This window comes from Bos taurus, chromosome 10 (genome assembly GCF_002263795.3).
Source record: "Bos taurus isolate L1 Dominette 01449 registration number 42190680 breed Hereford chromosome 10, ARS-UCD2.0, whole genome shotgun sequence".
Classification (NCBI taxonomy): domain Eukaryota; kingdom Metazoa; phylum Chordata; class Mammalia; order Artiodactyla; family Bovidae; genus Bos; species Bos taurus.
In genome coordinates, this window is record NC_037337.1 from 83,890,871 (window position 1) to 83,902,029 (window position 11,159).

Consider the following 11,159-nt stretch of genomic DNA (forward strand, 5'->3'; position numbering starts at 1 on the left):
TTTGGTTGAACTAGGGTTAAAGAGCTTCAGAAAGGGAGGTGACAGGAATAATCATTTCAGCCTTGGTTATTATTAGAGTGAAAGGAAGAAAGAAAAGTATCTCCCTAGATAATTCCAAATCCTAAATCTCACCCTGCTGGTGTGTCTCACCAAACCCCGTATGCCCCACACCCCCGCCCCAAAAAAGACAAGCAAAAAAATATAAAGTTTCTCCATTTCAGTACTGCTCCCAGGTACCTGGCAGAAGCAAACACATCTCCTGTCTGAAGGAACACACTTTAAATATGGACCTCAAAAATTTCCAGAAAAAAAAAAGCAAAAATCTCTAGAAATGTAAGAGAGCAAGCTAGCATGAGTCAGCAGAAAGCACAAATGGAAGAATCCAACCCATAAAGACTGTGAATGTTGAAATTATCATATATAGACTAGTTGTTAGGTCAGAGCATATGAAATTGTCAATTTTGCAAGTCAAAACTGGTCAATATCTGATATTTCATATATTTTACCTAATATTTTTAAAGAAATAAGGGAAATTGGAAATATCTTGAAGGAATACACATTGTGTACTCTCAAAAAGGACTAAGAGCTTTGATAAGGAGCCAAATGAAAATTCTAGAAGTGAAAAATATAATAATTGAAATTAGAAACAATAGAAATGTTCAACAGCAGATTTAGCTAAGTTAAAATGAGAAATAATGAACTATGAGATAAAGCAGATGAACGTTCACAGGATATAGTATGGAAAGGCAAACGTAGAAGTAGTATAAAAGAAAGATTGCAGAAAAAAGTGAGAAATCCCAACACCTAATCAAATTTCCAGAAGGAAATAATAGAAAAATGGGAAGGGTCATTCATCCCCATTTGTTCTATTCCTTCTTGATTTAAAGATACTTTGTTGACAATTTTGCAGAGTTGATTAAAAACTTCAGACCTCAGCTTCTAAAACTCAAGCAAATTCCAAGCAGGACAAAAGAAAATAAATTTATATCTAGCTACACTCATTTCACATTGGAGAAACACAAAAATAAAATCTTCAAAACAACTAGAGAGAAAAGACAGACTGTTTATTCAAAAAAATGACTGACAGGTGACCTTTCATATAAAAATGGGAGATACAGGGCAATGGAAGAAAATCTTCCAAGTGTTTAGGGAAAATAACAGCCACTTAAAGATCTACATGTAATGAAGCTATCTTTCAACAAGAGCACAATTATCATATAAAAATGAAGGGAATGTATTATTAGCATACATTGACCAAAGGAATTTCTATAGAGTATACTTCAGAAAGAAGGAAAATTACCCCAGAGAAAGTCTAAGATGCAAAAGGAAATAGTAAGTAAGGGACAGAGTGATTAATCTTCAAAACATGAACTACATAAAACAAAATCAATTATCTTCATTCTAAGTACTCAATAGCCACCTGTGGTCAGGACAGTAATACAACATTCCCATAATTGCAGAAATGTATTATTGGATAATACTGCTATGGATGTTAAGATTTATATCTGTATTAGTTTGCCATTGCTACTATAACAAATTAAATTTAATAACAAAATCATTGAATCAACATGTACTTATTATCTTACAGTGCTGGGGTCAGAAGTTCAAAATGAGTCTTATGAGGCTAAAATTAAGGTATTTGGTAGGGCTGTGTTCCCTTCTGGACACTCTCTGAAAAAAATGTGTTTTTCGCCTTTTCCAACTTCTAGAGGATACTCACAGTCCTTGACTTATGACCCCTTTCTCGATTTTCAAATCCAGCAACACCTAGCCAAATCAACCACTGAGTTTTCTGTCTCCCTCTTCCATGTTAAAGAGCCTTTGTAATACACTGGGCCCTCCCATCCCCCCAGATAATCCAGGATAATCTCCTCTACCTCAAGATCCCCAATTACATACGCCAAGCCTCTTTTGTCATATAAGGTAATATATTCATATGCTATGCTATGTTAAATCGCTTCAGTCGTGTCCGACTCTGTGCGACACCAGAGACGGCAGCCCACCAGGCTCCCCCGTCCCTGGGATTCTCCAGGCAAGAACACTGGAGTGGGGTGCCCTTTCCTTCTCCAATGCATGAAAGTGAAGAGTGAAAGTGAAGTTGCTCAGTCGTGTCCGACTCTTAGCGACCCCATGGACTGCAGCCTACCAGGCTCCTCCGCCCATGGGATTTTCCAGGCAAGAGTACTGGAGTGGGGTGCCATTGCCTTCTCTCCAGGAAAGGAATGTGAATATCTTTGGTGGGGAGGGAACCGTTATTCTACTCCCTACTGCGTTGTGTCTTAAATTTTCTAGGGAACTTCCAGAAGTACAGAAATAGGATATAAACATCTTCTCCTCAGAGAGAGAAGAAAAACCTCAATCCAACAGGCATGAAAAAGGAAACTGTGTGTGTGTGTGTGTTTGTGTGTGTATACACACACACACAAACAGAAAAGGCAAATCAAGAAAATACATAATATATGCTAGTGAGAAATTGGTCTAAATACATGAATAATTGCAATATACATAAATAGTAAGCTCTGCATTTAAAAGAATAGGATTGTGAGACTGTATTTTTTTTATAAAGCAAACTATATGCTATTTATAACAGATTTTCCTAAAATACAGTAAAGTGAGAAAAATAGACCAAGTACTAACTAAAAGAAAGCTGGCATGACTATAGTAATATCAGGAAAAAAGTAGAATTTAAGACAAAATAACATAACTAGAAAAAACACAGGTAAGTAAATACAAAGAAAAAGTTTTGTTTACCAAAAACATATAAAAATTCTAAATTTGTGTACACCTAATAACATCGCTTCAGCGTATTTGTTGTTCAGTCACTCATTCATGTCCAACTCTTTGTGACCCCATGGGCTGCAGAATGCCAGGCTTCCCTGTCTGTCACCAACTCCTGGAGCTTGCTCATACTCATGTCCATGGAGTCAGTGATGCCATCCAACCATCTGGCCTTCTGCTGTACCCTTCTCTTCCTGCCTTCAATCTTTCCCAACATTAGGGCCTTTTCTAATGAGTCAGCTCTTCACATCAGGTGGCCAAAGTATTGGAGTTTTAGCTTCAGCATCAGTCCTTCCAATGAATATTCAGAGTTGATTTCCTTTAGGACTGACTGATCTCCTTGCAGTCCAAGGGACTGAATGCTGTAATCTTCTTTTTGTGAATGTTGAGTTTTAAGCCAACTTTTTCACTCTCCTCTTTCACTTTCATCAAGAGGCTCTTTAGTTTTTCTTCACTTCTACAACTTTTTGTAAGAGTGGTATCATCTGCATATCTGAGATTATTGATATTTCACCTGGCAATCTTGATTCCAGCTTGTGCTTCATCCAGCCCAGCATTTCGCATGATGTACCCTGCATATAAGTTAAATAAGCAGGGTGACAATATACAACTTTGACATATTCCTTTCCCAATTTTGAACCAGTCCATTGTCCCATGTCCGGTTCTAACTGTTGCTTCTTGACCTGCATACAAGTTACTCAGGAAGCAGATAAGGTGGTCTGTTATACCCATCTCTTTAAGAATTTTTCACAGTCTCAATGTATGAAACACCAAAAATGATAGACCTGCAAAGAGAAATGAACATATCCCTAATTATGATGGAAAATTCTAATACACCTAAGTATAACTGATTAGACAAGCAAAGAGTAAATGAGAAAGTACCATATAGAAGATTTGAACAGCAAAACGAGCAGGCTTGATCAAATGAATATCTATTTAAAACATAGCCAATAACTCAGAATTCACACAGAAAATGTATTATAAACTAACCCCATGGCTCAACGATAAAGAATCTGCCTGCCTATGCAAGAGACTAAGAAGCATGGATTCGATCCCTGGGTTGGGAAAATCTCCTGGAGAAGGAGATGGTAACCCACTCCATGTGAGATCATATGATATTTGTCTTTCTCTATTTCTCTTAGTATAATGCCCTCAAGGTCCATCCATATTGTCCTACATGATAGGATTTTCACCTTTTTTTGGCTGAATATTATGGCATTGTATATATATGCAAATATACATATGAATATAGACACTATATATATATGTATGAAAAACATTTTCTTTGTTCATTTATTGACCAATGGGGATTCCTTTTATGCATATTTTGATGTTGTTTTACAATGAACTTTTTTAGGTGTTTGCGAGATACCTTATCTATGCATATATTATAGTTACAGCAATATAAAAATTATGTATATATGCACGTGAGCATGTATAGGTTTATGTGGCTAGGAGAGGAGAGAGAGAGAGAGATAGGGATATTTTAAAGGAACATAAAAGTATGTCATGAGATGGAGGTAAATGAGCATGTTTACTTTTAGAAGATGAATTGGACTTTGCTGTGCTTTGGGATTATACCCTGTCTAATCCATCTAACTTTGGGCTTTTAGAAGGCAGGAGACCATTGAAAATCATTCAAGCTTATATATTTCCAAACTGGCCATTCTACTTTGGGTACTGTATACTTCATCCACAGTGTCAAGATTCTGTAAACAAACCTGGAACATGATCCATCTAACTGACTGCTCCCTAGTCATTATCCAGTTATCACCCATTCCACTTACTTTCAACAGGAGATATTCCTGCCTGCAACTGACAGCCTCTTTGATAGGTCCCATGTCCAACTCTAACCAAGACTGTGAAGGAAGTAAGCAGAGTTCATTTTCAAAACCGAGCTCGCACCTATTCCTTCTGTTCTCACACTCTCCAAGGAAGGTCATCAACCCCCGCAGTGGTGAGCCACGGCGGGTCTGGCTGTAGGAGCCCTCTACTCCAAAGGCAGCCACTTAGGATGTGGGTGTGGGGAAGGGGACACTGTCTGTTATTGTTTTAAAATAATAGTAAAACTGAATGACAATTGTTCTACTTTATACTTTATCTCCAGTTCTAAATAGTGAAGTCACTCAGTCTGTGTCCAGACTCTCTGCAACCCCAGCGACTATAGGCCACCAGACTCCTCTGTCCATGGGATTTTCCAGGAAGGAATACTGGAGTGGGGAGCCAATTCCTTCTCCAGGGTATCTTCCCAACCCAGGATTTGAACTCAAGTCTCCCACATTGCAGGCAAACTTTTTACCATCTGAGCCACCAGGGAAACCCCACAATTCTAAATACTGTTGGTGTTGTTATATGCCTGTCCACAAAAGTATTTTTTTTGATCTAAGAGTTCTTAATTGTAACACTTACTAATGAATAAAATGATATATGTATGTGTATATATATATATATATATGTAAGCTTCAAGTTAGCACATTTTAATACCTCTTCTTAATAACCTCATATTCTACACAGATGTTAATTTAGAGAACCAGGAGTCTTATAACTCCTAGTATACTTAGCAGCAAGCATTCATTGTGAGAGTAAATGTATGACAGTTTGGTATTAGGTACAGTCCATGTCTTAAACCTCGTTTGGCAGTATTGAAATGACTGGTGAAAATAAGCATTGATAGAACAGAGATCGTAAAGATGAAGAAGCAGAACCTAAGTTATTTCTGTCACTCTATGTGACCACTAGGAATTTATCCTTGTATTTAATAATTTTGTGTCTGAAAACAGCGAGAACTGTGGAAACTGCAAAGGGTTGTATTTTTCTTTGGTAAATATAAGTTTCGGTTCATGTATGAAATATACACTGAATTTTAGAAGGAGCTCTAATGATCAAATGTATTCTCTTTTTTGTTGTTTTTTGGGTTTTGAAAGTAAAAACACACACAAATCAAGAAATTAGACTTTATATGACAGAATGGTATGCTGCTACTGCTAAGTCACTTCAGTCATGTCCAACTCTGTGCGACCCCATAGACGGCAGCCCACCAGGCTCCGTCGTCCCTGGGATTCTCCAGGCAAGAACACTGGAGTGGTATGATCTAGCCTAAATTGTGCCCTTTGTGGGTGTTTCTGTTTTATTAAAGTTCATTTCCTGGTCATTGTCAGTAAGCAAAGGGTGTTAGAAATGATCTGTTTGGGGTATTCGATACATAGATGTTGCCTGGAATCCTCTTTTCCTTTCCCCTCCCAAGGAGGTCAGTGGGAAATCTAGAGCTTAGGGCAAGAGGAAGAGGGGTGCCTTAACTGGAGGGGACTTGGTTGGATGTTTTTAGGGGAATATTCAACTTGCACATTTTTTTCCAGAACTTGGCCCACCCGAAAGCATACCTTGTTTGCCATTTCGCTTATACGGTTGTCCTTTTCTGTAAACTGAATGATTCAGATCTCCAAGATCTTGTCAAAAACGTACATCAAGCTTGGATGTCATATCCCTCACACCTGTAATTACATCCTCATAGCCATTTCAATGTCATTCTAAATGTTTAGATGTTATCTTAAAAATATGTAAGGGGGTGCCTCACTTTGCAAAATTCTTTCAAGGATGACTCGGGGAGGAAAATCTGAAGACTGCTGTTATAAAATAGTTCTAGCAGACAGGGCACACATTTACGAGATTTCAGCAGCCAGTAGTCAAGTCTCCTCAGTGTTTGTCATGAAAGAATTCTTAAGAAAGAAATTTCAGGCAATTGACATGTATCCCTTCAATCACGCAGTAGCTCTTGGTGAACCAGCCCTTGATAAATGTCTTCTTATTTAATACTCCAAACAACAAAGGAACACATCGCTGTGGGGCCCTTTTGATGAAGGTGAGGCTGGGGGTCAAGGTTCACTCCTGACTCACTCTGCTGGGGGACCCCAGACTGGTTGGTGATGGGCTGAGATTTTCACCCAGTCACCCACTGGCGTCTTCCTCCATTATACTTTTTATTTACAGGGAGGTGAAAATAAAATGTAAAAGGAAGCATGAGTTGGGGATCTGACAAATCTCTGCTGGAATCCTGGTGCTGTCCTTGTGACCCACTGGGTAGAGGCCCCTCGTCTGTAAGATGTCCTGTGTTTAGACCTGGTTTGGACCTTCAACATGATGCTGGACAAAGGATTTCAATGGGACAAGAGGGGAAGACAGCACTGAGCTGCCCTTTAATTTGTAAACGTGGCCCAAATCTCTTTTCAACCTGTCCTCTTTCAGTTATGAGTGATGGTGGAGAAAGTTTCTGTTACGTATTAACCTTTCATTCTGCCATGGAGAAGCTCCTTGTGAATGTGCTGAAGAATTCGTTTGTGCCAGAGGGCTTGGCAAACCTGGAGAACTTGGTGCTGTCAGATGAGCATTTCCCCTTATGAGAGTAGTCACGGGGTTTTCTTTCTAGGGTCACACCCGTGCAGGCAGCAATGTAAGGAAGCTGACCGGCATCTTGGGCAGCAGGGCTTGTCTGCCTTCTGTTTCCAGTCCTGGCACTGACGGACCCCCTCATGTTTCTGTCTCGCTTCCTCCTACCTGAAAATCTTTACAGAGGCCTATCTGATGGCCACCAACTTAAAAAAATTTTTTTTTGTTTTGTACTGGGGTGTAGCCAGTTAATGGGTGGCTCAGCTGTACGGAATCTGCCTGCAGTTCAGGAGACAGAGAGACATGGGTTTGATCCCAGGGTCAGGAAGATCCCCTGGAGAGGGAAATGGCAGCCCACCCCAGTATTCATGTAGGATGAAAAAAGAAAGGAACTTAATTTTTGGCTCAAAATTGGCCTAAAACTATGAATATATGTATTATATAAATATATATTTATAAAAATGTTTATGAATATATATATATATTTATAAATATATATTATTTATATATATGCCCAAACTGTATAGCCTAAATATAGGGTGAGTCTTCAGGTTTGGCACAGGTTTTGAATTCCAAAAAGTCCTGGTCATCTTGAGGCAATGTCTTTGTGAACAGCAAATACAGGGAACTTGCCCTATTTGTGACCCACTGAAAAACTCAGAGGAAGGGAATTAGTTTTAATCCAGGGCACATCATGTCTGTAAAGAGAACCCACCCACCACTTTCTAAGCAGGTTGTGGATACACATCGAGACAACATCTCACAATCCTGCCCAAGAGGGAGGTGGTGGCAGTAACATCTTACAGACAAGAGGTCTGTGCCCAGCGGGTCACAAGGGCAGCACCAGGATTCCAGCAGACGTTTTTCAGATCCCTAACTCATGTTTCCTTTTGCATTTTTACCTCCCTGTAAATAAAAAGTATAATTGAATAAAGGGAAACATTGCCTTTTTACTTAATAATCTCAAACATAAAGCTAATATTCCAATTATCTGAAATTCTATTAATAAAAAAGGCAAAACTATCATGAAAGAAAGCAGATCATCGGTTGCCTAGAGCTACAAATGAAATTGGAAAGAGAATCCATGATGAAGGGGCCCCAGGGAACTCTGTTAAGTTTTGAGAACTTCTTTAGCTTGATTGTGATGGTGGTTATACAATTGTATACAGTTACTGATGTTCGTCAAATGGTATGTTTAAAATAGTGAATTTATGATACAATTATACATATAATTTTTATGCATAAAAAGTTTATAAATTTTTAAAAAGGTATACATGAAGATCATGGCATCTGGTCCCATCACTTCATGGCAAATAGATGGGGAAACAGTGGAAACAGTGTCAGACTTTATTTTTTGGGGCTCCAAAATCACTGCAGATGGTGACTGCAGCCATAAAATTAAAAGATGCTTACTCCTTGGAAGGAAAGTTATGGCCAACCTAGATAGCATATTCAAAAGCAGAGACATTACTTTGCCAACAAAGTCTATCTAGTCAAGGCTATGATTTTTCCAGTGGTCATGTATGGATGTGAGAGTTGGACTGTGAAGAAAGCTGAGCGCCAAAGAATTGATGCTTTTGAACTGTGGTGTTGGAGAAGACTCTTGAGAGTCCCTTGGACTGCAAGGAGATCCAACCAGTCCATTCTGAAGGAGATCAGCCCTGGGATTTCTTTGGAAGGAATGATGCTAAAGCTGAAACTCCAGTACTTTGGCCACCTCATGCGAAGAGTTGACTCATTGGAAAAGACTCTAATGCTGGGAGGTATTGGGGTCAGGAGGAGAAGGGGACGACAGAGGATGAGATGGCTGGATGGCATCACTGACTCGATGGATGTGAGTCTGAGTGAAATCCGGGAGTTGGTGATGGACAGGGAGGCCTGGTGTGCTGCGATTCATGGGATCACAAAGAGTCGGACACGACTGAGCTGAACTGAATACATTTTAATAGTTATTTTAAAATATAAATATTTTAATATATACATCTCTTTCTACCCTCCCTCCCCCAAATGTGGGAATGAAAAAAGAATTCTGGTTCCTGGAAACTCATAGAGAGTAAGAACAGTTAAAGATGGCATACTCGTTTGCTCATGCTGCCATAGCCAGGTACCATACGCTAGGTGCTTACACAGTAGAAATGTATTTCTTCACAGTTTGGAGGCAGATGTCCCAGCTCAGGAGGCCTCTCTCCTGACCTTGTGGATGGCCATCTTCTCCCTGTGTCTCCACGTCGTCTCCTTCTGTGTGTGTCTGCGTCTAAATCTCTTCTCAGAAGGACATTATTATATTGGATTTCAGCCCACCCTAATGACCTCATTTTAATTTAACTATCTTTATAAAGTTCCTGTCTCCAAATGCAGTCACATTCTGACATTCTGGGGGTAGGATGTCAACATGCAAATTTGGCAGGAAGGGGACACAGTTCAACCCACAATAGACAAGGAATGGTGACCGAGGTCCTTTATTTACTCAACTTGGTCATCTTTGAATTTTTTTTTTTTTTTAACCAGGAGCATGTGTTTATAACTTAAAGAATATATGTGGCAGAAACATTTTACATATGTATTTTTTTTTCAAACAAAGCAGAGAAACATACGTATGTATTTTCTTTCAAACAAAGTTGGTAGACTGTGCTCATTGGTCTCCATGATTTATACCTCGTAAACTGTTACATTCCACACGGATGCCATAACTCGTACAGTCATTACACACAGCTATGCAAGAAATATAGCTTTACTCTTCTGTAACTGAACTTTATTTCTGTGTGAGATGCTTTTTCTCAGAGTGGCATCTGAGTTTGTGGGGGCAGGGGCACAGTGAGGTCTCCCAATATGGAAGGTGGGCAGCTCTTCTGGACCTTGGCCAGAGTCTGTGGTCATTTCTCCAGGATGGCATCCGTTCGCTAGCCTCCCCCCTTCCTGTCCTCCAAGTCCACGTGTCATTGCTACATCCTCTTTGTCCTAACTCTAAGGCCTCTTCAGTTTTGCCTCTGGAGCTGGACTCCTTAGATTTGCATCCTAGCTCTACTTATTACTGGCTGTGTGTCCTGACCTCTTTACTCAGTCTCTGTGTTTCAGTTTTATAAATTAGAGCTATTTATAGTAGATACCCACTTCATAAGATTGTGGGGGATGATTAAAGGAGTTAATATGTAGCAATATTTAAAACAGCATCTGCTACCTAGTAGGAGCTATATTCCATAAAATGTTTCCAGTTGTTTGTACCAGCAGTAGTGATATTTCTTTCTTGCTATTTCATCGCTTCATTGGTCCTTTATTTGGAAGCACACAAAATACCAGATTTACCAGTTAGCTATGAAAACTCTGCTGGGAGTCTCGGGCCCATCTGCCAGACACCTTCATTCTGCTCCTGCATTGTGCTGGGAATACAGATTGTGAGGACAGGGATGCAAAGAGGTGTGGGACCTCACAGATTCACTATATTTCCCTTGGGAGGTTGAGGGATGTGAATTATTTATGTCCCAGATGCCCAAATCTTTGTTCTTTCAACTGTGCAGCTGGGTACCCCTGCCGCTCAGGGGAGGTGGGCCTCTCTGCCTCTTTTCCTTCTCTCCTGGGCCACCAGTCCACACACAACCTGCTTTTCCTGGGGGCGGGGGGGAAGGGAGTGGGCAAAGAATGAATGGGCTGTTGAGACTCAGACTCAGAGATGCTACTCTTGGTCTGCTGGTTCTGCTGAGTCACTCCCTCCCAAAGCAATAAGTGAGATTTCCCTGACTGTTCCCTGGGGTTAAGGGCAGGCACCGAGTCATAGTGTGGTGAGGGACAATCACTTAAATTGATGTACAGAAATATCCCCCCAAAAAAATACCAGGTAAACTTTGTAAAGGTCCTTCCAGCATCTGAATGTAAGACTATCACCTGTATCCTGCCACCGGATCCCCAGGGCCTGATGCATGGTCCCGAGGATATTAGAAAACTAAGTGTCGTGAGTTATAATCTCCTCGGTGGTATACTTGTTTACTTCCCAAGATCCATCA

The 11,159-nt window shown here is 40.0% G+C and overlaps 1 protein-coding gene across 21 annotated transcripts in view; it reads left to right on the forward strand.

The window, feature by feature from the left end:
* Positions 1-11,159, forward strand: part of RGS6 (regulator of G protein signaling 6) — a 612,180-nt gene that overhangs the window by 436,210 nt on the left and 164,811 nt on the right. The window lies entirely within an intron of this gene.